At 36.3% G+C, this 16,897-nt stretch overlaps 1 protein-coding gene across 3 annotated transcripts in view; it reads left to right on the top strand.

The window, feature by feature from the left end:
- Positions 1-3,132: 3,132 nt before the first annotated feature.
- The window catches only part of PCCA (propionyl-CoA carboxylase subunit alpha), a 377,947-nt gene continuing 364,182 nt past the window's right edge, over positions 3,133-16,897 (top strand). The window contains exons 1-5 of one of the 3 annotated variants that reach the window (XM_072976495.1): positions 3,133-3,403; positions 3,741-3,799; positions 3,920-3,971; positions 10,949-11,107; positions 15,584-15,633. The gene's annotated coding sequence lies outside the window, so the exon portion shown is untranslated. The remainder of the gene's footprint in view (positions 3,404-3,740; positions 3,800-3,919; positions 3,972-10,948; positions 11,108-15,583; positions 15,634-16,897) is intronic. The other 2 variants (XM_072976496.1, XM_072976497.1) reach the window with 2 other exon arrangements.

The following is a 16,897-nucleotide window of genomic DNA, read 5'->3' on the forward strand; positions in this document are numbered from 1 at the left end:
TTTCTTTCTCTGCTGGTTTTCAAATGACATCTTTGGTGATTCTTTGTTTATTTGAACAACCCCTTCAAATTAAAATCATTGAATATTTTCTCCTAGGTGGCTTAACTTCCAAGAAGCAAACATTTCTAAAAGCAAATGAAAAATCAAAGACTTTTTATAAAAGCTTAATAACAACATTTCATATTACAGCCAAACCAATTTATTGTGAACTTCTTACATCTTTGGTAGATTATCTGATACATCAAAAAATCTCACCCTGAAAATGTTAACTCTTCTGTCAATCTTATGAGAAACTAATTTCATAATATGCAATTTGGGGTTCATAATATCATTTCCATTTTTTTAAATTCAGGGGAATAATTCAAAAGTTGATTTAGTCTAGAAAGGTAACATTATTAGTGAAAAGTCTTGAAGTATAAATCAAACACATCTCAACCACCTCCCAGCACATACATATGTACACCCTTCTTGAGAAAAAAATGTCTTAACTGAAGGGAGCTGTCATATCAGCCACTTGACTTCAAACGCCTTCTAGAAAAGTCTAATATAACTACTTCACAATATGGCAAAACTGTAAACATAGACATCTTGCATAGCATGCTATTGTAATCTATGTAGATTCTCCTTTTTGGATGATTGAGTTCACTTGCAGCCAGTATACTATTCTCTTGTGCCCCCAACATTTTGCACTTGAAAGTGAATGTTGGGCATACTGAGGTTAGAAACTAAATCGATTGCCTTTCGTGGGAGCAAAAGATGTTTCCCTCTGACAGATGCTACTTTGGGTTTCTTTCTGCTAAGCGGATCTCAGAGCTAAATTAGCTTCATCATTTGCCGCTCTGTTTTCCTAAGATTTGTGGTCCAAGTGGCAGCCCTCCCTGAAACATACCAGTTTCTGTTTCATAGTGGCAAAGTCGACTGCCTGTTTCTTTGCTTCAAGTTTCGTTTTGTGTTTAAAATACAATAAAATAAGTTAAAAATCATTTTAAAGAGAGCACTTTCAAGAAGCACGTCCTTTCTTACTGCCAGACAGCATTGGTCCCCAACCTCTTGGCTGGAACCCTTGCTTTCGATTTGTTTGTTTCACGCATTTCCCTAAAGAGCCGGGCTCTTTGCGCTATTTAATTCTGCTTTAAAAATGCATCGCCGTTGCCCTGAATCCTTCTCGGAAACAAATTGCTATCGAAAGTCTATCAGATTCGTTCCAAATAGGGGATTTGAATCAATATTCCTGCGCTTGAAATATTTTTAAAAATTGTTTTTGTCATAAGAGTCTATGTTTTTGCAATGTATTTTCTGTTGAAGTAGGGCTGCCTGTATTTCTCATGATAAACAAAAGTAGCGATTACCGTTGCCTACACCTTCCTTTATTATTATTTTTAGCCCGTGTATCATTACCTAACTGGTATGTGTTCTTCCATCCAGCTCTTGATGATCTAGTTGAATTCTAGACAGTGTGCCAAGAAGTGTATTTGAAGCAGATAAGTACATACAATACAAATGCGTTTTGTTAGACCTGATGGATGCTATTTTTCTTTTAATAGGTTTGTAGCAAACTAACACAATAACACAATGTATTCCTTTTCAAGGTACATTGTTGAAACAGGTCTATTAAGAGCGCGTTGAGCTATTTCTCGCTTCTATTGAACAGTCTGTTGCTCAAACACAACAGCCAACAAACGCCAGCTGCCTCAACAAAAGTAGAAACCTAGCCCTTTTATGTAATGTTTTAACAGAAAGGGTAGCTGTTTAATTAAAAACATTGATGATTCAGTGAAACAATGGGAACTCAAGTTCAAGTGGTGCTCTATTGATTTAAGATGATTTTTACTAGCAATGGCTATAATTCATTTTTCCCCCAGCTCTCTCTTGTGTAAAGGGGTTCCTTCTTGGGGCATTATTTGGGTGAATAGGAAAAGAAAGAGATGGCTATTGCCTTAGAAACCTGATTAACACACGTTGCTTTGAGGGTAAGGTGTTTAATTTATAAGTGCACCCCATATTTTTTGTCAGTTTATTCGCAGTGGGGAAGCTTTGAAAGTAGCTCCTCTCAGCAGGTTAAAAAGTGAAGTCTGCGTCCTGGCATTTAAATGTCTTTGTTATTGTGTCAAGCAAGTTGTTGAAAACCGCATGCCTAGAATACTAAGGTTGGGCAGCTAGATGAGGCAAGTTGTGTGTGTGCGTGCGTGCGTGCGTGTGTCTGTGTATGTGTGTGTGCGTGCCCGCGCCCCTGGGCGCAGGGCTGTGTGTGCGAGGACAATTATTTTCATCAGCTGCTTGCTTCCCCGCGCCCGACTGCTCCTCTTTGCTGAACCGACGGCCCTCAGGCTTTCAACTCTGGAAGCGAAGCAGTAGGAATTCCTCCAATGAGACTCCCTCCTTGGGAGCGTCGAACTCTCTGCCCTGGGGAGCAGGGCTCGGTCAAGGGTACTCGCGTCGCCCCCTGGTAGAGGAGCACCCAAGGGCCGCGGGGTTTTGGGTTTCGGCTCCCGGCGACTTCCGTGAGGAAGGCGAGGGAGGGGCGCCGGCCTTGAGGTTCAGGTGGGCGGAGGCAGGTGCTGTCCCCCGCGCCCGCAGCCGGCGCCGTCCGGGCTGCGCTGAGGCGCAGCGTTTGGCGCTCCTTCCTCCCGGCCCGGCCCGCAGGCCCGGCTTCACAATTCCCGGGCCCGCCGGAGTGCGCAGCTCGCGTCCACCTCCCTCCTGCACAACAGCGGCCACGAAGGCCAGAGGTGCGCGGAGCCGGCCGACAGGCGTCCCCAGGGCCTCCGCGCGGGCCGCTCTTCTGTAGGGCGCCCTTTCCCGCCCGCCACGGGAGAGGAGGGTCGGTGGCTCCAGGGCCGCGGCTTCCTGGCCTCCCGGATCCTCTCCTGTGGTCGGACAAGTCCCCAGGGTGCGGCCGGCGCCAGAGCGCCTCGAGCATCGTTTGCCTCCACCAGGCCCGCCCGGCGGCCTGGGAACCGCTCCCTCCAGGCCGCGACAGGCCGCGACAGGCCACGGGGCCGCACTTCCGCCTGCTCCCGGCATCCTGCGCGCCCAGGGTCAAAGGGCGTGAGGCCGCCCCCCGGGGTCCGACCTCCCCGGGGCGCCGCGGGCCATCAACGCCGCCGGGGGACGGCGGCGAGGAGGCCCGGGGGGCCACACGTGGCCGCCCGGGCCTCCTGTCAGGGCTGTGGTCTCCAACGAAACCCCGGGAGAACGTGGCCAGGAAGGGAACCGAGAGGGAAACGTCCACATGGGCCCCGCAGGCCTAGAGTGAATTATTTAAGCTGTTCCTGGTGTTTAAAGAGGTTTTTCAGTTTTTAAAGAATGTTGTAAAAAAATATCAGCCCTTGTTAACTCCCTCATTATATGCTTTTTCCCTCCTCTGATGAACAAGTCATATTTCCTGAAACCGAGGAGCTATGTAAGTGTTTAAACATGTGTCAAATGTCTTATAAATAATACAAATTCATAAAGAAGAGGAGGAAATTTAACTGATACCTGAAGTACTTGGCATGGCTACGTTTCACTATTGGGTTATTTTTGGCTGTGGAATTGTAGAAAGGAAACTACTCTGAGATTGTTGGGCACCTCCTGGAGCCCTTTCCCTTTCTTAGTTTTCTCACTTTGAGTCTGTACTCAACCCCTATCTGAAAGGGGTTGCCCAGTCCATGAAAAGAGTTCCAGTGGTCTGCAAAGCTCTATCATACAGGGTTAATTCTCCATATTTTGGAGTCACCTTTCTTGTCTTTTCCCCTCAGCCTCCTCTCCGTCAGAGTCTCTGCTGCTGTGACATCCTCCATCCTCTATTGGAAAGAGGGTTAGTGTTGCTTCTGGTAAAAAAGACAGTAGGAGAGATGAAGTTTGGGTTTTAATTTGCGATCCCAACTAGTAAATCATTTAGGTTTTTGTGGTTTTTTTTTTTTTTTGTCTTACCTAGAAAAGCTGAAAAAAGATGTTGCCCTAACACCAGTTGAGAACCTCTGAGGAAGGTAAGTCCAAAGTATTATTTTACGGTAAAATGACATATATCATTTTGAAATTAGATGCAACTTTATAGTTGTCCTAATACTTTAGTTCCTTGGATGACATTTTTCATCTTGGTTGTCACTCTGAAAGATTTCAGTGAGCATTCTATTTCTAGCTGTTAAAATGTCTTGACTATAGGAAAATGTAGGAATTTTTGGTTGTTAAAAGTCAAAAGTATCTTAATTTTCACACACCATACTCACAGTGAGTGTGAGTAACAAAAATCAACTGCATTGCAGATTTGAGGAATAAATTACAAATTTATCTTTGTACATAGCAGTCCCCCAACATTCTCAGTTTGAGGCTTTGTGTCTCTCTCATACCTTGACCATATTGTTAAATTAGCCTTGCTTCTTGTGCTGTATTCATCCAGTAAAATTCCAACCAGATGTTTTGAGAGTGCTCAAGAGATATTGTAGATATTTTAGTACCAAGTCTAGCAAGCTGTCAGATTTAGTAGTTAGTCTATTATATATTAAAAACGTAGTAGTATTTTTACACAACATTGTAAAATAACTATAACTCAATAAAAAAATGTAAAAATAAAAAAAACAAACAGTAGTATTTTTAAACCATTCTCCAAGGATTTACTTTCTGTAGGTTTTTTCATGCCCTCTGGTTGCTAGTTTTGCTGGATGTTGCCCCTCTTGTCAGGCATCTCTGTGTGCATGTGGGTGCTTTTTTTGGATACAGCTGCTGATGAATATTCTGGTAATAAGGAGATGCCAAAGCCCTGCAGCATTCATTGTTGATTATGTGTGATATACTCTGTCAGAGGGTTCCAAAATGGTCTGCAAAGTATTATTTCAATAGTTTCAATATAAAAAAGTATTTTCATTTTTATCTATAGCCCTCTGTCTCCTTAGATCCTCGATTTGAATCCACAGTGGTCTGAGCTAGGAATAATACCTAGTTTCAGGAACTATGATACATTCAAAATTACTTGTCTCCTCTAACTACCAAGACTTTGTTTTAAGATCAAGCAACCTAGTCTTCTCTTTGCTGAAGATAATAAGTTTACTCTCAGGAGGCTTCTCAGTCTATCATGTAAATAGATTTCAGGTGGTTGTTTTTCTGTTTCTTTCAAAATTGTTCAGGGGGAGGGTATAGCTCAGTGGTAGAGTGTGCACTTAGTTAGCATGCATGATGTCCTGGGTTCAATCCCTGGTGCCTCCATTAAAATAAATAAATCTAATTACCCCCCCAATAAAAAAATTAAAAAATAAGTTAAAAAAAATGCAACTGTTCAATGTGTTTGGGCTCCATGATGAAAACAGTTTAGATTGTATAGGAAAGGAAGTAGTTGGACTCTTCCCCTTCCTAATAAAGTCACTCAGAAGCAGATCTATGTATACACTGATAAATTACTATATTGGCAGATGAACACTTTGCTGAGCTTAACAAATACATTTTTGATGTTTAAACAATTTTTAATAAGAACAGCAACCATCTACTGAAAACCAAACAATAACTTGTGAGCAGAATAGTCAATGCATAGATAATTTACTTATTTGCTACTTATACTAAAACATTAGCAAATTATCAACAAATTGATATCTAGGCACTCGTTGAGGCAAGCCTCTGCTGCTACGCTCAATAGGGCATTTTGATCTTTTTTTTATTTGTTTGTTTTATGTGCCACTCCCCATTCTATAAAAGAATATGGTGCTTCTTTACAGGAAAAGATATGTAGCATTTTGTACAGTGTCAGGTAGCTTATTCTGTAATAGAGAAGTTGAGGCAATTATGTAAAATGACTAAATAATACACAGTATGGGATACTAAAGTGCGGAGAATGACTAATATGAAGTATAGCAAGTGCTTTAAAAGAGATGTAATAAATTGTTTTAGGGTGTTTGCAGATGAACAGAATAACATCAGAAACTGTCAAAGATTATACACAAAGAAGCAACATTTAGGCTAGAAGCATACTTCTCAACTTTAACAAGAGACATTTGAAGATAAGGGAATAATATTTTGAGAGGGCTTAAAGAAAATAACTATAACTCAGAATGCCATACCCTGCTAAGCTATTATTTAAAGATGAGGAGTAAATAACAACATATTCAGATAAAAAAGTATGGGAATTTACCACTTACCTTTGGTAATTATAATAGGAAATTACGGAGGGTACAGGAGGAAGAAGTCTGTTAAACCTGGAAGGAAAGAGTAGACTACAAAAAGAAATGGTAGAGGGTGGGTATAGCTTGGTGATAAAGCATGTGCTTAGCAGGCAGGAGGTCCTGGGTTCAATTCCCAGTACTGCCATTAAAAATAAAGAAATGGTGCAATACAGAAATTGATCATCAATATGTAGGAATATTGAAAAATTATTGCATATATAAAATAATAATTACAGTGACTAATTTAGGGTGTTTAAAAACATCATGGGAACACAACTTACCAAAACTGTGATAATATGGTATAGAAAACAGATGAGTAGTTCATGATAAAAACTCTCAGTAAACTAAAGTCATCTTTTTCAACTAGATAGAAAAACATGTACAAAAACATCCCCGCTCACCTCAGCTAACATAATACTCAAAGCAGAAGATTGAATACTTTCCCCTGAGATTGGGAACAGGATAAGCATGTCAGCTCTCACAGATCTACTCCATGTTGTACTGGAGCCTAATGTGTTCTGTATGTGATGTATTGCTTTAAGGAGAAATAGAAGACCTGTATGAACATGCAGCCATTAAACAGATGTAATTGTTTGTTTAAAATTTTTCCATAGTGGGACATACCAGGCTGATAATACTTTTAAAACTTTAAGGTTCATAATGATTTTTTTTTTTGGTATTTTATTTATTTATTTATTTATTTATTTATTTATTATTGAAGTATAGTCAATTTACAATGTGTCAATTTCTGGTGTACACCACATTGCTTCAGTCATTCATGAATATGCATATATTTATTTTCATATTCTTTTTCACCATAAGCTGTTACAAGATATTGAATATAGTTCACTGTGCTATATAGTATAAACTTGTTCATCTATTATATATATATACCAGTCAGTATCTGCAAGTCTTGAATTCCCAAATTTGCCCTCCTATCCCCTTCCCCCTGGTAACCATAAGTTTGTTTTCTATATCTGCCAGTCTGTTTCTGTTTTATATATAAGTTCATTTGTCTTTTTTTTTTTTAAGATTCCACATATGAGTGATATCATATTTTTCTTTCTCTTTCTTGCTTACTTCACTGAGAATGACATTCTCCAGGGCCATTCATGTTGCTGCAAATGGCATTATTTTATTATTTCTATGGCTGAGTAGTATTCCATTGAATAAATATACCACGGCTTCTTTATCCAGTTCATTGAATAAATATACACAGCTTCTTTATCCAGTTCATCTGTCAATGGACATTTAGATTGTTTCTATGTTGTGCTGCTATAAACATTGGGGTGCAGGTGTCTTTTTGAATTAAGTTTCCCTCTGGATATATACCCAGGAGTGGGATTGCTGGATCATATGGTAAGTCTATGTTTAGTCTTTTAAGGAATCTCCACACTATTTTCCATAATGGCTGCACTAAACTACATTCTCACTGACAGTGTAGGAGTGTTCCCTTTACTCCACACTCTCCCCAGCATTTATCATTTGTAGACTTTTCAATGATGGCCATTCTGACTGGTGTGAGGTGATACCTCATTGTAGTTTTGATTTGCATTTCTCTGATAATTAGCAATATTGAGCATTTTCTCATGTGCCTATTCGCCATTCATATGTCTTCATTGGAGAATTGCTTGTTTAGATCTTCTGCCCATTTTTGGATTGGGTTGTTTGTTTTTTTCTTATTAAGTCATATGAGCTGTTTATATATTCTGGAAATCAAGCCCTTGTCAGTCTCATCTTTTGCAAATATTTCCTCCCATTCTGTATGTGGTTGTTTTGTTTTGCTTATAGTTTCCTTTGCTGTGCAAAAGCTTGTAAATTTAATTAAGTCCCATTTGTTTACTTTTGCTTTTATTTCTATTGCTTGGATAGACTGCCCTAGGAGAACATTGCTGAGATGTATGTGAGATAATATTTTGCCTATATTTTCTTCTAGGAGGTTTATTGTATTTTGTCTTATGTTTAAGTCTTTGATCCATTTTGAGTTTATTTTTGTGTATGGTATACGAGAGTGTTCTAACTTCATTGATTTACATGCTTCATTGATTTACATTGATTAACACCATTTGCTGAAGAGACTGTCTTTATTCTGTTGTATACATTTATTTTTTATTTTGAGGGGAGGAGGTAATTAGTTTTATTTATTTTTAGAGGAGGTACTGGGGATGGAACCCATGACCTTGTGCATGCTGAGCATGCACTCTACCACTTGAGATATACCCTCCCCCCTACTTTTTGTTATTTATTTATTTATTTATTTATTTATTTATTTATTTATTTATTTTTGAGGGGAGGAGGTAATTAGGTTTATTTATTTTTAGAGGAATTACTGAGGATTGAACCCAGGACCAGCTTCATAACGATTTTTAACCTTCAAGGAACAGATTACTCCTATTTTATGCTAATTGTTTAATAAAATTGAAAAAAAGAAGGAAAGTTTCCCATTTGATGAGCATAATAAACTTTAACAAAGATAGTAAGAGAAAGAAAAATTATAGTCCTTTTTCACTTTATGTTTATAATGCAAAAATCCTAAATAAAACATGAACAGATCAAATGTGACAATTACAAAAACCACAATCTGAGTTAAGGAGAATTTACTCCAGGAATTCAAGGATGGTCTTACAGTAGAAAATTTAATGATATAATTTACCACATTTACAAATTAGAGGAAGAAAGTAATATGATTATCTAAAAAAATTCAGGAAAAAGTTTTGATAAAATTCAAAATATATTCATAATATAAATTTATCTAAATAGGAATAATAAAACAATTCTGTTAACATAATAATAAATATCCCATAAAACTAACAGAGAGCATCAGAAAGTGTTTCCCTTAAATTAGGAACAAGACAAAGATGCCAGTCTCAGAATTTCTGTTCCACATTTTACTAAAGATTCTATCTAGGGTGAAAAGAAAAGAAAAATAAATTAAAAATATGAAGACTAAAAAGGAAAATTAAAGTTATTATTATTCACCATGATTGTCTATGTAGAAAATCTAATAAACCCAAAACATTAAAATTAATGAGAATTCAGAAAAATTATAGATTATAGGATCAGTATACAGAAGACCAACAACACTCCTATATGCCAACAACAAATAAGTTGAAAATGCATTTAGAAAAATACCATATGAAATAGCCAAAAACCTAAGGGACCTTGGAATATATCTAACAAAAGATATTGAATATATTTATGGAGAAAATTATAAAAGTGTATTTAAGTATGTAATATAGTAGGCTCATGGGTGGGAAGATTCAATTTTGTAATGATGTAATTTCTTCCTGTATTAGTTCATGCTTTCAGTGTAGTTCTACTATAAATCCTAATTGTTGTGTATGTGTGTGTATAATTTGATGGGTATCATAAAATTTAAATGGAAGAGCAAAATGTCAAGAATTACCAAGATAACTTTGAAAAATAATGAGGGATTTGTTCAGCCAAATATCAAGAATTAATATAAAGTGTTAGTAATTATAGTAGTGTGACGTTGGAACAAGGTTATAAGCATAGACCAATGGAACAGAAGACAGTCATGTATCTATGATAATTTGATGTATGACAGAGGTGATTATAAATCAGTGGGATAGAATATTCAATAAACAGTGCTGAAACAATTAGTCAATCTCATATAAAACTATAAATCCTTATCTCAACTATACACAAACATTTCAGTATAAGCCTGAATTTGAAAAGCAAAACTTTAAATTTTTTAGAAAAATATACAGGAGAAAATATCTTTATGATATCAAGAGGGATTTCTTATACTAGACACAAACAGCAATCACCCTAAAATAATTACTATTTGTTTGTCATCTAAGAAATCCTTCTTAAACATATTTGGCCAACTATCTGTAAAAAAAAAACAAACCAAAAAACCCCAAATATAGTGGCTAATAAGACAAATTAATTTCTCTTCTGTGTCATAGTTCAGAGTAGGTGGATAGACTTTCTTCCACAGTGCCATCATGGAGACCCAGACTAGCTGGGTAGCTTTGGGATCCTCAACATATAGCTTGCAAGGTTACTCTAGATTTTAACATTTAACACAACAGTGTAAAGGAAGGTGAAGAGACAGCGATCAAACATGTGTCCATTATTTTAAGGCCTATACCCAGAAGCAGCACACATTACTCCCAGGTACATTCCATTGTTGGCAACTTTATCACCAAGCTGCAAGGGAGGCTGGGAAATGTGGCTTAGCTGGGTAGACATATATCTAGCTCTCACTGTTATGGTGGAAGAAAGAGAGAATGGATTTTGGTGGACAACTAGCAGTCTCTGCAATAGCTATATTAAAATTAAACATTTCTCAAAAGACACCATCTAAAAATTGAATACTCAAAGAATAGTAGAAATTATTTTCAAAGCAAGGTGGTATCAAGGATGTATATAGACTCCTACAATAAAAAATGAACAGACAACCAGATAGGAAAATGATTAGTGATATCAAGGAATAGGAAACTAGAATGATTAATGATGCTTATGCTCGGCGGTAGTCAGGGAAATGCAGATTAAAACAACAGGGATATACTATTTCATATCTATCAGATCAGTAAAAATTAAAGTATTTGATAGCCCTAGTTACTGGAGGACATGTGGGGTGATTGGAACTATTACTCTTTGTTGATGGAAATATAAAGTGGAATAAACTCTTTGAAGTTTTCAAAGACATTTGGAAATAAAATGGTAGCAACTGCAGGTTGTGCAATACCAGTATCTGTTTTTCCCTTCCTTAGCAATAGAAACCCTAATTTTTAGTTGGGGATATGGCCATCCAGAATGAAGACTGCATTTCTCATCCTCTCTTGCAGGTAGATATGTCCATGTGACTAACTTCTAGCTAAGTTTTGATACAAAAATGTCTGTTCTAAAGAAATTCTTTCACATCTGTACCGGGAGACATGTTCAAGGATTCATTGCATTGCTGTTTGTAATAGCAAATAGTGAAGATAATCTGTCACTCCAGGAAAGTAAGTACATAAATTTTGGTTTATTCATACAATGGGCCGTCATACAGCATTTAAAATGAATGAACTGCTTCTATATGATCAACATGGATCTCAAAAATAATATGAAAAAGTAGGTTTCAGAATGATACTTGCAGTATGTTATTTTTATAAATTTCTAAAACATAAAACAATAGTGAATATGTAAAAGCACAAAAACAGGCATGAGAAGAACACATGACAACTTTAAGACAGTGGTTATTTCTGTGGAGTAAAGAGGGTACAAGTGAGGTAAGACTTTAATTGTATCTAAGCATTCTTTCCTTTTTTTAAAAGGTGATATCAAAAAATATGGCAAAATAGTACAATCTTTGGGGTATCATTTAATTTTCTGATATTTTCTATATGTTTGCAATAATGAAAGATTATAAGATACTATAGAAATATAATAATTATAAACTATTATGTTCTTGAAATGTATTTCATAGGAATATTTAAAGAATGAGTGCTTAACAGCTAATTTAGGGTGAAAAAGTAGGACAGTGAAGGATAAAATTGATGAGACCAAAGATGAAAGGATAATCGGTAATTGAAATAGAGAATTCAGAAGGAGCTGGGGGTTTTGGATGAGAAGATGATGAGTTCAGCTTAAGGTCATTAAAATTCATATTCTAGTTCTTCTGGGATATCCTAATGGAGATATCAGGAGGGTAACTGGTAGTGCACATCTGCTAAGGAGGTAGGTCACAGACTTCAAAGTCACTTTATGGCCATTGACATCACAAGACTGGTTGAGATGCTCACTGCAGCTTGTTATGCTGTGGATCATGCCCCTCTTTTACTGGTCTCAGTGCCTGGTGGCCAATATTCAGTAGAATCTAAGTAGTAAAAATAGGCCCCAGTGCAAAGGCTAACATAGGCTTACCCCCAAGAACAACAAAAATGTAGGTATATAACTTTATCATCAAATAGCATTTGAAGCTGATTAAATTCCCCACGACTATATAAACATTCCTTCGAAAACTTAAACTTAAAAGCAGCATAGTATAAAAAGTAAACATAATATTTTCCTGTCTCCAACAATGTTTAAATTGTAAAAAACTTAAAATAGTTTTTTGCAAAATTATCTAAGTTATATAGCTTCCATATTTTGAGTTGCTTAAATTTCTATCATAATTAGTAGTAAGTCAGTTAAATGTTGTTGCCTCATTGTGGTCCAGAAGTGGTTCTTAATTCATTTTAATTAAGAGAAAGACTATCTTGCTAAAAATACAGGGATAAACTTCCTCAAACATAAAATTCAGAAAGATATATTTGGGGTTAAAAAATGTACTCATGTAATACTTTGTAATTCTCTTAGCAAATTTATGGATTTTAAAATTCTTTTTTTTTAATTTTATTTTGTTTTTATGAGGGGGAGGTAATTAGGTTTATTCATTTATTTATGTTTGGAGAAGGTACTGGGGATTGAACCCAGGCCCTCGTGCGTGCTAAGCATGGGCTCTACCACTTGAGCTATACCCTTCCCCCAAATTCTTTTATTTTAATGAATTTAAGTAAAGCAACAAAGCTTTGCTAAAAGTTGTGTAAAATTCCTTGGAATTATCCTTTGACATCTGTGTATTTCTTACACTGGTATTTTCCTCCCTTTAGAGTATCTATGCAGAAATAAGAAAGGAAAACAAGTCAACCACTACGCTTGGCCCTTGTGATTAGGAAGCAATCATACTGAATTACTGACATTCTGAAACAGGTCATCCTAGAATATTGTATTTAGGATAGTGCATGCTTTGGGAAAGATAGGCTCTTTCAAAGACTTGGCTTCCATTACCCCTAACATCCCTTATACTTTACTGTTTATCATGTTCATAGCTCATTGTCTGAGTCTCATCCCTTGAATACATGCTCCACAAATGCAGGGCTCTGTGTCTGTTTTGTTCAATGCTGTATTGCAAATGCCTAGAATGGGGCTTGCACAAAACAGATGTTCAATAAATACTTGTTGAATGAAAAAATAAATAAATAAAACAGGTCATGCTAAAATCTTTTGAATATGTAAACCATATATGAAGAAAACTCATCTAAACATTAAGTAAAAATAATACAAATAATAAAAACTTATGCATGACAATAAATGCCAAAAGCAATGTAAAAAGACAAATGATCAAGTGGGAAAATATTTGTAATTCATATTATAAAGAGGTCAGATCCATAAAATATAAAGAGTTTTTAGAAATAAATCAAAAACAAAGTAACAACCCAGGAGAAAAATGTAGAAAATATTTTAACAGATAGTTTTAGCAAAATAAATCATTTAAATATGTGAAAGGATGTTCAGCCTCACTGGGGACTTAAAACTCTAGTGAGATAAATCATTTTTCTGGGCAAAAATTCAAAAGTATGATAACATCTTTTGTTGGAGAGGTGATGGAACAATAGGCACATTGCTGGTAGAAGTACAAAAAGGTACAAACTTTATGCAGGGGATTTGGCAATATATAGAAAATTTATATTGTATTTACCCTTTGTATTAGTTTCCTATTGCTACTGTTACAAAATACCACAAACTTAGTTGCTTAAAACAACCCAAATTTATTATTTTACAATTCTGAGGTCATAAATGTAAAATGGGTCTATAGGGCTGCATTCTTTCTGGAGACTCTAGAAGAGTATTTGTTTCCTTGTCCTTTTCTCATTTCTAGAGGTCATCTACATTTCTGGGTTCACGGCCCCTTTCTCCTCTTCAGAGGCAGTAGTGTAGTATCTTCTCTGTTCCCTGACCTGGCTCCCTCATATAAGGACCCCTGTGATTGCATCCAGCTCATCCAGGGTGGCAGTAAGGAGCCCTTAATTTAATCATATTTGTAGAGTTCCTTTTGAATGTAAGATAACATATTCAGTTTCCTGGGATTAGGACGTCTGCATCTTTGGGAAGTCCTCTGTTCTGTCTACAACAACTTTTGACTTAGCATTTCCACTTCTAAAAATCTATCCTATAAATACATATGAATATATCAGGATATTGTTGCTTTTAGTAAATAGCCAAAGATTGGAAGTAATGCAAGCGTCTGGTTATAGGGGACTGGTTAAGTAAACAATGGTATATTCACAAAATACAACATAATGCAGATATAAAAGAGAATGAAGAAGATCTCAATGTATTGATACTTATAGAGAGATTTCTAGGATATGTTGAAAAATGAAAAAAGCAAAGAGCTGAAAAGTTTATATGTTATTCTACCTTTTATATAAGGAGAAATATGTTTTGCTTATGTTGCATAAAGAAATACTGGATTAAAACGCAAAAAATGAATAAAAGCAGTTGAGGGGGACTGGAGAAGTAGCTGAGACTTCTCAGTGAATATTTTTTATACTATTTTGATTTTTGAATCAGGAAGTATATAGTAAAAATAAGACCTCATGAAGCAGAAGTTTCTAATCTGAGTCCTTGAATTAAGGGGTTATGTTCAGTGGTTCTTTGTTAATTATCTAGGTTACTCAGATAATTATCGATTTATAATTTAATTTGCTTTAGAATCTGAAGTTTTACTCATTAGTTTCATGGAATACTCAGGAAAGTTCTGAGTCAAGGAAGTAAGGGGATTGGGTAATGTCAGAATCTTGGGCCACAGTATGTTCTAGGAGCGAGTCCTTGGGCAACTAAAGAGCCATATGAAAGCACTTGAGTGCTCAGGGTTTGGTATTAGTGTGAAAGATCTCAGATGCAAACTTTATCTAAGAGATAGTTTTACGTTTACTTTAGTTTTTAGTTTAGCCCTGTCTGGAAAACCCTGCTTTTATCTTTTGTTTTCCCTTAATCTTTTATTTTGAAACTTTTTAAACATATTTGGCTGAACTATTTGACATTGTGAAATTTCACTCCTAAAGCATCAGCATGCACCTGCTAAGAATTAGGACATTCTCGGGGGGAGGGTGTAGCTCAGTGGTAGAGTTTGTGCCTAGTATGCACAAGGTCCTGGGTTTAATCTCCAGTGTCTTTATTAAAAAATAAATAAAAACCTAATTACTTCCCTTCTTGCCCCCCCACAAAAGAATTAAGACATTCTCCAATATAAATACAATACCTTTGTTACTACTTAGATATCATCTACTATTCAGTTAATACTCACATTCCTCCAATTTTTCAACAAATGTCTTTTATAGCTTAAAAAAAGGTATAGTCAAAGTTTCCACATTGTTATGTCTCTTTAGTTTTTTGATCTAGAGTAGTCCCTCACTTTTAACTTTCTTTTTATTACAATACCTTTTAAAAGGTCCAGGCTATTTTTCTTACAGTATGTCCCTCATTCTGTTTGATTGTTTCCTAATGATGTCACTTAACCTGTTCTATCTCTTTTCTGTAAACTCAATGTGAGTCAGTCTAGAGGCTTGATTAGACTTAGGTTGATATATATGTCAATTTGTTCCATTATTAGTGCTGCTACATTTAGTCACTTGATTAAGATGGTGATTGCTAGTTCTGTCATTTTTCCATTGTAGATCTGTGGAATGATACTTCAGCACTGTGCAAATATTCCTTCACCTAATGAGTGAGTATGCATTTAACTGTTTTATCTGCCTTGCCCTCATGTGGAGTTGATTCATATTTATAGGCTCAAGATCAGAAGATACCTCCATCTAGGTCAATGATTCTCAACTTGCCCCTCAGAGGATATTTGTCAATGTCTGGAAACATTTTTGGTTGTGACAACTAGGGGGAGGTACATGCTTCTGCCATCAAGTGGGTGGAGGCCAAGGATGCTGCTCTGTGCCCTGCAATGCGTGGGACAGCACCCTCCCCACCAGCAAATAATTATCTGGCCCAGAATGTGACTAGTTCCACTGTTGAGAAACTTTGATTTAGATGTATAATTAAGCTTCTCTCTCTCACACAGTTCATTGACCTTTTCAGAGTTGCTAGTAGAGTTTTAAAGCCTATCGTCAGCAATGGTAGAAACCAAGCAGATGACAGAGGCCTCAGAATTTTCCCATGTTTCAAACAAGGCAGATTTTTACTACTCACCTGTTCTGCCTTTCCATTTCTTTATAGGTATCTTCTAAGAAGGATTTAAATTGCTTTCCTCTACTCTCAATAAATGAGTAAAATAAAGATGGAAAAAAAAACCCCTAGAATTAACACACTGAAGCATTTTTGTCTGCGTTTGTATTACCTAGAAGATTTTGGAATGCCATCTTGAAAGCCCCAAAGCCAGGGAAGAAAAAATGGAGAAAAAGAAATATCAAGTTAAGAATTCAGTGTTACAAAAATGGCCCAGGGAAAGTAACCTGAGTTCAAGAAGGGGCAGGGGAGTGCAGAGGGCATTTCCATTCTCACACCTGTAAGTTATTAATGACCTTTGAAGTGATTGTTGATGGAAGCACTTGTGCATTTGAGCTGCTTCATATGTACACTTAGTGTATTCAGAAAACTGCCTAGCTTCTGGAGCCCTAAAATATCTTCAAGCTGTATCAGAGATCAAATGGCAAAATCCATGACTTGGGAATATCATGTACCCATGTAACAGGGTGGAAGGATCCAGAGTATGAGGACCAATGCCTAAATAACTACACTGTATATTTTTAACTCAGAGATTTAACATTGCTTTTATAACTTTTAAAGTAGTAATCTCAGAAAATAATGTCTCACAATTTCAAAATAAAGTAATAAGAGGTAAAGTTTTTACACAGTTTTTTAAGGCTCCTATTGATAAAAGAGTAAACATAATTATCTTATTTTTTCATAATTATCTTATTTTCATTCAAATTCTCATTAAATAGCTTATACAGCACTTGCCTGTTTTAGGTTTTGAACTC

Source organism: Vicugna pacos, chromosome 14 (assembly GCF_048564905.1).
Source record: "Vicugna pacos chromosome 14, VicPac4, whole genome shotgun sequence".
Taxonomy (NCBI): domain Eukaryota; kingdom Metazoa; phylum Chordata; class Mammalia; order Artiodactyla; family Camelidae; genus Vicugna; species Vicugna pacos.